At 36.9% G+C, this 15,137-nt stretch overlaps 1 long non-coding RNA gene across 1 annotated transcript in view; it reads left to right on the top strand.

Moving 5' to 3' along the window:
• The window catches only part of LOC139362524 (uncharacterized), a 45,560-nt gene extending 35,767 nt beyond the window's left edge, over positions 1-9,793 (top strand). The window contains exon 3 of the long non-coding RNA XR_011621635.1: positions 9,759-9,793. This is a non-coding gene — a long non-coding RNA (uncharacterized lncRNA). The remainder of the gene's footprint in view (positions 1-9,758) is intronic.
• Positions 9,794-15,137: the final 5,344 nt, after the last annotated feature.

Genomic DNA, 15,137 nt, shown 5'->3' with positions numbered 1-15,137 from the left:
ACAGGCCCTGGTGTGTGATGATCCCCTCCCTGTGCTCATATGTTCTCATTGTTCAACTCCCACTATGAGTGAGAACATGCAGTGTTTGGTTTTCTGTTCCTGTGTTAGTTTGCTGAGAATGATGGTTTCCAGCTTTATCCATTCCCTGCAAAGGACATGAACTCATTATTTTTTATGGCTGCATAGTATTCCATGGTGTATATGTGTCACATTTTCTTTATCCAGTCTATCATTTATGGGCATTTGGGTTGGTTCCAAGTCTTTGTTATTGTGAAGAGTGCTGCAGTAAACATACGTGTGCATGTGTCTTTATAGTAGAATGATTTATAATCCTTTGGATATATATCCAGTAATAGGATTTCTGGGTCAAATGGTATTTCTAGTTCCAGATTCTTGAGGAATCGCCACACTGTCTTCCATAATGGTTGAACTAATTTACACTCCCACCAACAGTGTAAAAGTGTTCCTATTTCTCCACATACTCTCTAGCATCTGTTGTTTCCTGACTTTTTAATAATTGCCATTCTAACTGGCGTGAGATGGTATCTCATTGTGGTTTTGATTTGCATTTCTCTAATGACCAGTGATGATGAGGGTTTTTTTCCATATGTTTGTTGGCCACATGATAACGAGTATTCAGATAGGAAGAGAGGAAGTCAAATTGTCTCTGTTTACAGATGACATGATTGTATATTTAGAAAACCCCATCGTCTCAGCCACAAAACTCCTTAAGCTGATAAGCAACTTCAGCAAAGTCTCAGGATACAAAATCAGTGTTCAAAAATCACAAGCATTCCTATACACCAGTAATAGACAAACAGCCAAATCATGAGTGAACTCCCATTCACGATTGCTCCAAAGAAAATAAAATACCTAGGAATACAACTTACAAGGGATGTGAAGGACCTCTTCAAGGAGAACTATAAACCACTGCTCAAGGAAATAAGAGAGGACAAAAAGAAATGGAAAAACATTATGCTCATGGATAGGAAGAATCAATATTTTGAAAATGGCCATACTGCCCAAAGTAATTTGTAGATTCAGTGATATTCCCATCAAGTTACCATTGACTTTCTTTACAGAATTAGAAAAAACTAATTCAAATTTCTTATGGAACCAAAAAAGAGCTCATATAGCCAAGACAATCCTTAGCAAAAAGAACAAAGCTGGAGGCATCATGGTATCTGACTTCAAACTGTACTACAAGGCTACAGTAACCAAAACAGCATGGTACTGGTACCAAAACGGATATATAGACCCATGGAAAAGGACAGAGGCCACAAAAATAACACCACACATCCACAACCATCTGATCTTTGACAAACCTGACAAAAGCAATGGGGAAAGGATTCCCTCTTTAATAAATGGTGTCGGGAAAACTGGCTAGCCACATGCAGAAAACTGAAACTGGACCCCTTCCTTACACCTTATAAAAAAAATTAACTCAAGATGGATTAAAGACTTAAACATAAGACCTAAAACCATAAAAACCCTAGAAGATAATCTAGGCAATACCATTCAAGACATAGGCATCGGCAAAGACTTCATGACTAAAACACCCAGACCCATGGCATCAAAAGCCAAAATAGACAAATGGGATCAAATTAAAGAGCTTCTTTACAGCAAAAACAATCATCAGAGTGAACAGGCAACCTACAGAATGGGAGACAATTTTTGCAATCTATCTGTCTGACAAAGGGCTAATATCCAGAATCTACAAGGAACTTAAACAAATTTACAAGAAAAAAACAAACAGCCCCATCAAAAAGTGGGTGAAGGATATGAACAGACACTTTTCCAAAAAAAGTACTCATTTTTACTGCCTGATTAACTAATTTTATATTTCCCTGCCCTATGAGGCACATGAAGAGTCAAATTGTATTTTCTATGACTCTTCTGAGTTAGTAACAAAGATGAATGCTTCATGAGAATTAGTATAATTTATTTTTCAAAACTGCCTTACAGGTGGAAAATAATAAAGAATTCTATCACTTCAGTGTATTTAGAAATCATTATCATAAGAGTGAAAATTGATATGAATACTCAATCATTCTTTGTTATTGGACAATATAGCTTAATTTTGTGTAGAGGTATGGGATACCTGAGGAGCATAAATACATGAATTATGTGTCTTTGTAATTCTCTTTCTAGTATAGAGCATATAAATCAGGCACACCTGGGTGTGTAAGAACTCATCGTAAGAATTACCATTGTTTATTTTTTTGACATGTATGTATTTAGATTTTTTTAATGGTATAATCTCATTCCCTTAGACTAGTTAGTAGGATGATATGTTTCAAGCCCTACTTTGCTAAATTAACATGAACCCAACCTTTCCTATAAAATTATTTTATAGTGAAAAGGAGAACAAGAAATGAGTTGTTATAATTCAGCAGTAAGAAAGGAAATTTGGTTGTTTAAACATTAGGCATCAAGTTTTTCTCCTACCTCCATACAACTGAGATATCTGATGCTTTTTCAAGGAGCAGGGGTCACTCAAGGAGCAAGGATAGAGATGGATTGGACATAAAGGGTGATGAAGTTTGAATTAACTTGTACTAAATGCAGGTGCTTCTGAAATGTCCTCTGCAAGAATCACATGTAAGAGATACATAGTTAAATACAGAAAAACTTGAAAGATTGCTATTTGGGAAATTTATTGATTATTTTAAATGTTAATTTATTTACATTTATGTAAAATGTATCATATGTTAAAAACATTTAAAAATCCATAATAGCCCTAAAGGTTTTTCTATGACTAGAAGTAAGTTGTAATTTGAATAAGCCATTCTCACACCTCTTTCATATTCTCATTTTTATCCACAAATCTTTATATTCACCAAAAGTAAAAAGCATTTTATTAACCTACAATTTGTTTTTAACTAACGCACACAAAAGCATTTTAAATAAATCACAATAGAACTTAACCTTGGGAAAACTGAATATCAATATGCAGATGCGATCAAAATAGGATTTTATGGAAAAAGGTGAGGACAGTTTCATAAAACCTAAGGAAGAATTTCAAGAGGACAGTTTGTACATACAAAAATATGCCTGAGGCTGGGCACGGTGGCCCATTCTTGTACTCCTAGCACTTTGGGAGGCTGAGGCGGGAGGATTGCTTGAGCCCAGGAGTTTGAGACCAGCCTGAGCAACATTGAGAGACCTCATCTCTGCAAAAAATAAACAAAATTAGCTGGGTGTGGTGGTACATGCCTGTAGTCCCAGCTACTCAGGAGACTTAAGTGGGAGGATTGCTTGAGCCAGGGAAGTCGAGGTTGCAGTAGCCTGAGATCACAGCACTGCACTCCAGCCTGCATGATAGAGTGAGACCCTGTCTCACAAAACAAACAAAAATATGCCTGAGAGGATAGTTTTCATACTGCTTACTACTTTACAGTTGAGTAGGCATGTATATGTCCAATAGGCATCTGAAAATACACACTTATTTGTGGACAAAATTCTGTTAATTATTTAATTGTGAAACATGCAACATAGTCCCAATCATGTCAAAGTCTCCAACGAAAATTTAAAATGTATCTTATTTGGAAGGACTACAAACTTTAATATTTCTGTACAATATTAAAAAAAAGGAACCCAGTATGTGGCCTGATTTATATATATAACCACATGGAATTCTATACTGAAGCCCAACAAAACTTCCATTACCCTCCACATCCATAATTTATCCTTCGCTCTTTCTGCCAACCAAAGGTGTTGGACAATGATTTGAGGTCTTAGTCTGAACTTTTGAATGAGAGGTGCCCCATCAGCTGGACTTCTCCTGAGTGTTGAAAAGGTAAGGGGTTTTGCTTCTTTATTCACTCCTTTCTTACTATTTGCATTATAATATAACTCTCTTGGGACTTAAGGGAACAAACCATACAGTCTCTTTTGCTAAATGCCAAAAATCAAGAAGCCAGTTTTCAGTTTTCAGTGCAAATTGTTTCACAAGTGTTACACAGTAGAAAACTTTTTCGGCAGTTCACGCCTGTAATCCCAACACTTTGGGACACTGAGCTGGGTGGATCACGAGGTCAGGAGTTTAAGACCAGCCTGGCCAAGATGGTGAAACCCAGTCTCTACTAAAAATACAAAAATTAGCTGGGCGTGGTGGCGGGCACCTGTAATCCCAACTACTCGGGTGGCTGAGGTAGGGAATTGCTTGAACACAGGAGGCAGAGATTGCAGTGAACCGAGATTGCACCACTGCACTGTCTGTCACCTGGGCGACACAGCGAGATCCATCTCTAAAAAAAAAAAGAAAAAAAAAAGAACAACCAAAAAAAAAAAAAAAACCGAAAGACTTTTTTTTTTTTGTCTCAGTTTGAGGTCTCTTGTTAAAAATTTAAAGAAAATTAATTTTACAATTTCCTATTCTCAATGATTTTGATTTATTGACGTTTTACCCTACAACAATATAGTGAAAGAGTGTGGTTTTGCGATTGGTTAGACGTAATTCAGGACTGCCTATACTAGATGTGAGGCTATAGGCAAGTGTGTTAAAGATTCTTTGGAATCTTATTTTACTCAAGAGTAAAATGGTATGTGTAGTAATGATTATTTCATAAGGATATTGAGAGCATTAAATGAGGAATAAAAACCACATAAAAGGCTTAGCATATTAGAGACTTAATACAAATAAATTTCTTGCATTTTGCTTATCCTGGATATACCATGGGTTTGTGTCAGATTGGAAAACAAGATAGCAACAAAGATCCATGTTTCATGCTTCAGTGACTTAAAATATTAGTTGTTCTGGCCAGGTGCAGTGGCTCATGCCTGCAATCCCAGCACTTTGGGAGACTGAGGTAGGATGATGGCTTGAGCCCAGGAGTTTGGGACCAGACTGGGCAATGAAGTGAGGCCCTGTCTCTACAAAAAATAAAAAACATAGCCAGGCATGGTGGTGTGCACCTGTGATCCCAGCTACACGAGAGGCTGAAGCAGGAAGATTGCTTGACCTTAGAAGGTAGTGAGCCTTGTTTATGCCACTGCATTCCAGCCTGAGTGACAGAGTGGGACTTTGTCTCAAACACACATACACACACACACACACACACACACACACACACGTATATTAGTTCTACAAATAAAAATATTTTATTTTCAAAACATGTTTTACTAAAAGTTTTTCAGTAAGGATGTAAAAACCATTGCTGGTCAACTTTGACTACTTCCAAAATGCTTTTTTTGAGTGAGATGTTACACCTCTTTGTTAGTTCATTGCAATAATACTGAAATATTTAAAATTGAAACTCAGTAATGGTAAATATAGAAGAATTAGAGGATAAAATGAGTGGAGAGATGGAAAGGTACAGATTGAATATAATTATTTAAGTAAAATACTTTCCTAGAGAAAATAAAAAGTAGAACTGTGAGGTTGAATCTCTTTTAATGTAATGTTTTTCTCAAATCCAAGTGTTTTTACACTATACAATAGGAGTAGATTTTGTCACCACTCTGTGCTCAAACTCATTTTTCTTTCTTTTTTTATTTTTACATTAAAAAATTTTACTTTAAGCTCCAGGATACATGTGCAGGATGTGCAGGTTTTTTACATAGGTAAATGTGTTATTTTTAATTTAATTTAACACTTTTTATTTTTAAGTCATACAACTCTCATAGCCAGTAGTTAATATTACCTTGAAAGTTTGGTATGGTTGATGAATTGCGTCCTGTTAATAATTGCTACAGATTTTTGAATAATTGCAGACCAGTTTGATGGTCCTGGGTTGGCATAAGAACATGAAGATTTACTTTTTCCTGTGAGCTTTCTTGGGATGAAGAAATTTAGTGTTTTTTTCTTTAACTTTTAAGAAATGTTTATTGACTATTTTTTACATGATTTATTTCCCACTGAAAAATAAATTCCATTGGGCATAAAATGTATTTTTGTAAGTCACAGAGTAACCCAACTTGAAGCTAGTTTTTCAGACTTAGGCAGTTCATGCTGTAAGCCCTGGATCTCATGGTCACCCTTACAAGAGAAATATCTAATTGAAAAAATTAAATATGAAGGCATTAATTTTGAAAGTGCTAAAATGACATAAAGGGATCTCACTGGGCTTGAGATATTAAGTATTAAAATTGTTAAAGGTTTAAATTGTTAGTAACTTATTGCATAGAAAATGTGCCAAATGTCAGTATATAAAAAAATTCTTTTTTTTTAAATAAAAATTTACAGAAAAATTATGACAATACTACAAAGAGGTTCTGTACAACCCCCACCCAGTTTCTCTTACTATTAACATCTTACATTAGTATGTTACGTTTGTCACAATTAGTGAACCAATATTGATACATTAGTATTAACTAAAGTCAGGGTTCTTTTTATTGGAGAATGGTGTTAGAAACTAAGGTCTGGGCCCTGTGGTATGGTGGTTGCTGTCGAGATGTCATTACTTTTAGGTTCTCTCCCAGCTGACAGAGCAAAGAAATATATGTGTGTATATTAACCTATGTATACACATACATCTATGATTATTTTGATATGTAACATCTGTATCTTTATTAAGCTAAATATGAGTTCATATAGTGTCTTCAATTCTAATCAATTACAGTATAGATTATTCTAGCCTCTTCCTCTTGCTTATCTATAACTTCCTATTTCAAACAGTGGAAAATCTGTCTTCCACCACCTACTATCTCTTACCTAATTTCTCATTTCCAGTTTATGTATGTAGTGGTTTCAGAATTATTACATATAGCCGTGTGGGATACAACTTTGTCAACTAGAGTGGTGCTTATGCAGGTTCTGTTATCTTTAGTTTTACTGACTCTACTCATTTCCAAAGTTGTTTAGTCCAGAACATTTCACTCATACTCCTCCTAGTGAAGTTGTTTCATGTGTTAGTAACACAGATTCTTTTTTTGCAGTCTGCATTCCATTTTAGGGTTCCCTCCTCTCCGGTCTCCTAAATTATTATTATTTTAATTCACATACATCAAGGTTTATTCTTTGTGCTGTAAAGTTCTATAGGTTTTGACAAATGCAAAGTGTCATGTTCCCATCATTACAGTGTCATACAGAATTGTTTCACTGCCCTAAAAATATCCCTTGTCCTTTGCCTATTCAACCCTTACCCCCCTTTCCCACACTCCTGGCAACCACTGATCTGTTTATCATAGAGCTGTGCCTCTTCCAGAATGCATATAATTGAAATCATACAATATGTAGACTTTTCACCTTGGCTTCTTTCATTAGCAATATGCATTTAACATTCCTCCATGTCCTTATGTGGCTTGTAGTTTATTACTTTTTACTGTTGGGTAGTATTCGATCATAGAAATGTACCACAGTTTGTTTATCCATTCGCTGATTGAAGTATACCAATATACCTAGGAACATGACTGCTAGATCATATAGTAAGACTATATTTAGCTTTGCAAGAAACTGCCAAACTGTATTTCAAAGTGGCTGTACCATTGTGCCACCAGCAACTCTTGCCAGTGATCCAGTATTGTCAGTTTTTTGGATTTTAGCCATTCTAAAAGGTGAGTGATGGTATCTCATTGTGATTTTAATTTGTAATACTCTAATGACAAATGATGGTGGGTTTCTTTTCATATGTTTGTTTTCCATTTGTAAATCTTCTTTAGTATGGTGTCTATTCAGATGTTTTGCTTACTTTTTAAAACTGTGTTGATTGTTTTCTTTTACTTTTTCTTTTTTCTTTTGATATGGAGTCTTGCTCTTTCACCCAGGCTAGAGTGCAGTGGCATGATCTTGGCTCACTGCAAACTCCCCCTTCTGGGTTCAAGTGATTCTTGTGCCTCAGCCTCCTGAGTAGCTGGGACTACAGGCGCCCACCACCATGCCTGGCTGTTTTTTTTGTATTTTTGGTAGAGACGAGGTTTCACCGTGTTGGTCAGGCTGGTGTTGAACTCCTGACTGCAGATGATCTGCCCGCCTTGGCCTCCCAAAGCTAGGATTACAAGTAGGATAGGCATGAGCCACTATGCCCAGCTGATTGTTTTCTTATCATTGAGTTTTATATTCCTTCATTTTTGAATGGAGTAAATAAACACAATAAAACTGGTTGAGAAGACATGCATTTAAAAAATCGTAACGAATTGTAGGATACACATTCTATTATTTCATGGGAAAAATCATGGAAGAGTCAGTTCTGTATTCAGTGAATCATTAATGTGAGGATGTAAAATTTGATACACACACAATTTATTGAGCACTTATCCTATGTCAATCAGTGTGCTAAATTTTTTCTTTTATATTAACTCATTTAATTCCCACTACAGCCCTGTGTAATGGCAGCTGTTCTTCCCACCATTTTATAAAGGAAGAAACCTTAGATCACACTCAGTAGAAGAGTTCTAAACCCCTATGCAGTGCTGTCTGATAGAAAATATATTTTAAAATGAGATGATCTAAGGTTTGTTTACTTACAGAGCTAAAGGAAAGTATGTCTTAAATTTAATAATGAGTGATTATAGAAACAGATTACAGGAAATAGTCCATCTTTCTTGAATTATCCAAATTGTTACAAGCCTCAAATTCATTTTTGTTTGTATGAGAACACATTTAGGTGATTGGATAGAAGTATATAGTTTTTCCCAGATGTTAAAATTTATTTCACATTAACTTTTTTTCATCTTTACTTTCTTCAAGGCAAGTAGGATAGAATGTAATAATCAAATAGGTTTTTTCCCCCACCCCATTTTAGAGCAGATAAATAATTTCCAAGAGCCATTTGCTTTGTTATTGGATAAGTAATTAACAAAAAGAATTCCTAAAGACAATTAGAATCATGACTAAACTGAGTCTTAAAAACAGCAGTACTCATAGCTGGTGGCTGGCTTGGTGGCTGGCGATGAGCCTGCAGCATGGGACTGGGTGTTCCACCACAGCTTGGCTGTTGTCCAGGGAGCTCTCAGTCGCTGGGGTTCCCACAGTGCCAATCACGAGGCAGGTGCAGAAAGGATGAAGGTTTCTGTTCCCCATTAGTGTTGAGGGCATGCAGGTCGTCTGACATGAGGGGCATGAAAAGTGAAGTTCCTGCTTTGCTTTGGGTAAGAAATCTGCATTGACAGGGGCTCAAGAACCTGCTCTTACACCTCACATGTCTTAGCCTGGCCTTTGAGATGAGTAGGGAGTTTGAGTGGGAGTTTGAGTTTCCGCTTAGAAAAACAGAACCGAGGCACTTTCATTTTTTAGTTTCCTAGTACTTTTGTTAAGAATAAAAGCCAAAATGAGTTGTAAAAATTTAAAATTTTTAGATTTTAAATTTGCATTGAAAAAATTAATGCTTTCTTTTTCTTTTCTTTTCTTTTCTTTTCTTTTTTTTAATGGAGTTTTGCTCCTGTTGCCCAGGCTGGAGTGCAATGGCATGATCTAGGTTCACTGCAACCTCTGCCTCCCAGGTTCAAGCGATTCTTCTGCCTCAGCCTCCTGAATAGCTGGGATTACAGGCACCTGCCACCACATCCAGCTAATTTTTGTATTTTTAGTAGAGACAGGGTTTCACCATGTTGGCCAGGCTGGTTTTGAACTCCTGACCTCAGGTGATCCACCTGCCTCAGTCTCCCAAAGTGCTGGGATTACAGGTATGAGCCACTGCGCCTGGCCAAAATTAATGCTCTTAACATGTAAAAAGTAAAGTGCAGTGGAATTCTGGCACTTATGCAAGATAATACAACTTAAAAGATTTATAAGAATATTAACTGCTAATGAACAGTAGAGGGATCTAATTAACATTGAAAGTTAGATGAGGAAAGTGTTTGTCTTCTATTCCCAACAGGGCATCTTTGTAACTATGACTCCTGAGAAGATTCTGTTTTCAGTCTTAAAACAGGAATGGGGGAAAAATGCAGGCCTCGGTAAGTACAAAAAGGGGAAACCAAAGGAGACAAGGGAGTTACTGTAGATTTTGCAGGGCTGAGGAAAGTCAGAATAAATACCAGAGGCAATGATACTGGTAATTTTCTTTGGGCTCAGAGAAGTAATGCTTTGCTTTGTCAGAGTTGTAGTAAAATTTAGATCTAAGAAGCTCGTTGGAAGTTGTAGCAGAATCCTGTCTTGTTTACTGTGTCCACTGCCTGGCACAGAGATGGAACACTATAGGCTTTCCAAAAACATCTGTGGAATGGAATCAGAAAGTCACTTTATTTTCCAAGATGCAATTCTTTATTTTGAAAGATAAATATTTAAAAACTTTATACATTTTTGACATGATTATGACATACATCCTTCCAGGCTTTCTTCAATGCTTATGCAAACATGTATATGTGACCTGTAGGTCTCCTTTTACCCAGTTTTTGGAGTACAAATAAGGTCACATCTCTTCTTAACTTTAAATGTTTAAAACATTGAAGTTAGCAAGAAGCCCAGAAACTTTTTCTAAAGAACTTTTCCACCCCTAATTGTCCAAGAATTCCAAGTCTTTCTTGGTTCAAATAGGTAATTTCTGTTTCTAAACACTAGAAAAAGGAGAATATGAAGGATCTGACTAGTCCATTGTCACATGCCCCACCCCATTTTCTGCTGCAAGAGCCTCTGTCACCACAGCATTGTGTCACTGATGAAAATAGGTCCTCCCACAGAGTCAGATGCATCCCAGTCTATTGCTACTATTATCACCCTGTTGGAACAGATCCCTGCACGGGTCACAGTAGTTCCTGGAAGATGAAACTCATTCTCCCAGCCTTAATATCAGCCAGTAACACTTTGTTGTTGGAGTTCCAAAGTTGCTATAGTAGTTTCCAAAGCCCACCTGGCACCTAAGGATGGGTGAGTAAAGACAAGTTTCCAGTTTCAGCTGCAGAAACAAGAACCCATCTCCCACCACATAGTAGGTGTTGGCATTAAACTTCTCTCTTACGGTGTGGTGTGTTCTCCTCGGTATCTTCGGTATTTCTGTTTGCTCACTCCAGTTGGGATTATCTCAATGCACCAAACAGATTCTAACTACACTGAATCTCAAAAGAAATAGAAGTAGTCTTTGTCAAGCCACAGAAAAGAGCTTGTTCTTCTTTCTTCTCCTCCTAGACACCTACATACTTTTCTTTTTTTTTTTTTTTTTTTTTTGAGACGGAGTCTCGCTCTGTCGTCCAGGCTGGGGTGCAGTGGCCAGATCTCAGCTCACTGCAAGCTCCGCCTCCCGGGTTCCCGCCATTCTCCTGCCTCAGCCTCCTGAGTAGCTGGGACTACAGGCGCCCGCCACCTCGCCCGGCTAGTTTTTTGTACTTTTTAGTAGAGACGAGGTTTCACCGTGTTAGCCAGGATGGTCTTGATCTCCTGACCTCGTGATCCGCCCGTCTCGGCCTCCCAAAGTGCTGGGATTACAGGCTTGAGCCACCGCGCCCGGCCTACTTTTCATTCTTCTAATGAAGATGGTCCATTCAATACATTCAGAAGAAATGAAGAAAAAAATACAAGTCTAGTTTGTGATAAGTCCTTGTTTTCACCTAAACAGAGAAGCAAGAACACAAATTATATAAGGCACCTTTCTCTTAAATAAACAGAAGAGTTCTATGTGGTCTAGTTACACAGAGATCACAGTGATTAACTACTCAGTTCTGGAGCCAGACAACTGGGTTTGTTCAGATTCTGGCACTCTTTCTTGAATTTGGGCATGGCATTTAACCTTCTGTACCTCAGTTTCTTCATTTTTAAATTGTGATGTTAATAATAAAATGTACTAACTTTATAGGGTCTTTCCTGAGGCACATAATGCAATTTAAACAACAAACAAGTATACATAACAGACATTTTTTTCTTACAAAGACAGTACCATACTAAACTTAATTTGCTTTATTTGAAAAATTATATTTTTAGGTAAAACTTTGTAAGTTAATTTTTTTTGGATGAAAAACATGATACCAATTTATCAATTTGATTTTTCTTCATTAGCATGATATACTTTGTTCTAGAAAGGACTTAGGCAATTTTCATACATGTCTTTAAATATAATTTTTGCACATGTAAATAAGAGTTCCAAAGTGTTTTGCCATCACTTTGTCAGTGTTGCCTCTCAACAGCCTTTGAAGTGGGGAGATTCCAGTCAGTGTCTCAGACACAAGGATGCAGGCTGTGGAGGCCAGTGAGCCACAGTCACCGAACTGGGAATTGGCTATCCTTTTGACCATACAGATTAATCACTGTAGTTTCACCAATCACATTGAACTTGAAGATCAATAAATGACCCTAAAACAATGAGATTTCATAGACTCTTTCTATGTAGTGGAAGTTAAAGCAAATCAGAAAGGAGTCCCTAAACCTGTGAATTCTTGAATTTTAGTTTTCCAGGCCAACAAGCCTTCTTTAAGTGACTTCATGTCCTGTACTTAGTTTTTGATCATAGATTGGTATAAGAAATGACCATAAATGTTTTTGAGAAAATTATTGCTGAAAATACTGTTCATGATGCCACTCAATGATGTAAGTCTCTAAACAGCAAACTCTTCCATGAATGGGGTAGAGGGAGGATGGTTTTTCTTTCCAGGTGAACTTACATATTGCCTTTTCTCAGATATCAGACCATGAGAATAATACAATGGATTGGGCTTTGACAGCCAAGACTTTCAGAATTGCTGTTAGTGCCCATGTGCAATGAAATTTTTCTATCATGTCTCTCTTCTTATTATTATTTCAAATGCCCTGTTTTAACTGTTTTGATTACTGATTATCTATTTAGAGGGAAACAGTTATAAATAAATAATTCACTGTTCTATTTACTGTGCACCCCTGCCTTTCTAAATATAACTCTTCTATGTATCATGTAAATTATCACAGAACTCTTCTGAGAAAAAAATGGTTACTTTTCTTTTTAGAATTCAAATTTATAATTATCTACATCTATAGATAGCATCTGAGTTTCAGCATGATATCACCAATGAAAATTTAATCTGTGTTATGAATTCCCTTGTTTCTAGAAAGGCTTCAGCGGGAACATGGGAAGAGAACCCATATGAATAAAACATTTCATGACTGGCAGTTTTAGAAAATCTTACAGGATTTGGTAGCTTTTACATTTATGACAAAATTGTATTTTTGATATTGTTCATAATTATTTCAGTTCATTAGCAGCATTAATAAGCTCCCATTTTGAACAGCTTGAAGATCTTTAAGACTTCCTTAATGAGAAACTACCTTTAAGTTATAGAAGACCCATCAGGGTGCCAAATTCCATCTGGACAGAGTTACAAATACACCACTGTTTATGAGCTGAAAAGTAGAGCAACCAAACAACAGAGCTTTAAAATGCTATTTCAATACAAGGGGACATTTTCACCATATAAAAATAGAAGTTTGTCTGTAAATAAAAATGATTTTACAACTGCAAGAGTACTTGATTTACCCCTTTTCATTTAGTTCCAATACCAATAAATTCTTAGGGAATGAGAAATTCCAGTGTTCCTGAGAATTCTGATAGCTTTTAGAGAGTTCAGTTTTCTGTAGCATTCCATTTTGCAATCCTACACAAACTCCTAATTTATAACCAGTGGTATGTAATGATAATTTCTAACATTTATTAAGTGTTTATTAGGTTCTAAGTGCTTTATTTCTGATATATATATCACATTTAATTTATTTCATCCAGTGGTTCTCAACTGGGGACAGTTTTGTATCTCTCTCCCCAAGATATTTGGCAATCTCTGGAGATAGTCCTGGTTGTCACAACCTAGGATGTATGTGGTCCTACGAGCATCCAAGGCATAGAAGCTAGAGATACTGCTGAACATTCTACAGTACAAGGGCAACCCCCACATCAAAGAATTATCCACACCCAAATGTCAATAGTACTGAAGTTGAGAGACCCTAACTTAATCTGTTCAACAACCCTATGAGGTGGGGTTTTTTTTGTTTTTTGTTTTTTTTTGGTCGGGGGAGATAAAGTCTCACTCTGTTGCCTAAGCTAGAGTGCAGTGGCATGATCACGACTCACTGCAGCCTCGATCTCCCAGGCTCAAGCCATCTACCTGCCTCAGCCTCCCAAGTAGCTGAGATCAGAAGCATGCACCACCACACCTTGCTATTTTTTATTTTTTGTAGACACAAGGTCTTACTGTGTTGCCCAGGCTGATCTCAAACTCCTGAGCTCAAGCAATCCTCCCTCCTCAGCTTCTCAAAGTGCTGGAATTACAGGTATAAACCATGGCACCTGACTAAGGTGGGTATGTTTAACCTTGTTTTGAGGCAAGGAAAAAAAAAACACAGAAAGGTTAAGTAACTTATTTAAGGTCACAGAGCTAAGTGTGGTGCCAGGATTGAAAACCTAATTCTTTATTGCTTTAGCACAAGCTATTTCCACTATACTCTGTCATGTTCAGAGAATGTTGATGTCCATCAGTAGATTCTGAATTTTGAAGGATGGAGATACTGCCTTATTCTGTACATCTGCTTTAGCATCCAAGCTCTTGCTTGGTGAAAAATTAATGTTAACCATTCATCTCTTGAGCATCTTCAAATATCCCCTTTAGAATGACATTTCAAGTATTAGGTCAGTAACCCCAAGAGAAAATGGTTGGTTGAGTGCATATACTGTATTACAAAATAAGGGGTGAATTCAAAGGAAAACATAAGATGCAATTCGTGCCTCCAAGGAGGTTGTAGGGAAGAGGGGTTATGTATGTATGTAAATAGAAGTTGGTGTGCGTGTGTGTTTATAAACAGAATTGTCAGACCAAACATTATTTTGGAAGCAGTAAAAGTAAACTAGAATCTGACCTAGTCATTTCCCAGGACACCTCTTTCAAGTCCTGAAACATCTTTGTAAGACTGTAATGTGTGTTTACATCCTAGGTAATCACTGTGGCCCACTGTTGAAGAGCTGTGGCCGTTCTTACCCTTCTAGCTTAGATAAATTTATAAGCACAACCAGACTACATATATGAAGCTGACGAGACCTTGTCTTTTTTTTAAAAATGAGCTTTTCTTCCCAATAGGAGTGACTATTTCTTTTCTTCTTCCACATTTTCAGGTTTTAGTGTACTTGTGATTGCTATCCACTTATCACTGTTAAAGTCCACTCAGGAGAGAATCTGAGAAACACTCTCAAATTAAGTTGAACATGATGGATAAGTAAAGTATTGTGAAAGTTCACTCCCATGATTTCTAATGGCGAAACCTGGCAGGGTGAGTAATCTTTGACAAGAAGGTTATCACTCATAATCTTTCA

Source organism: Macaca nemestrina, chromosome 4, assembly GCF_043159975.1.
Source record: "Macaca nemestrina isolate mMacNem1 chromosome 4, mMacNem.hap1, whole genome shotgun sequence".
Taxonomy (NCBI): Eukaryota; Metazoa; Chordata; class Mammalia; order Primates; family Cercopithecidae; genus Macaca; species Macaca nemestrina.
Note: the sequence above shows the minus strand (reverse complement) of the source record. Positions and strands in the feature narration are given on the sequence as shown.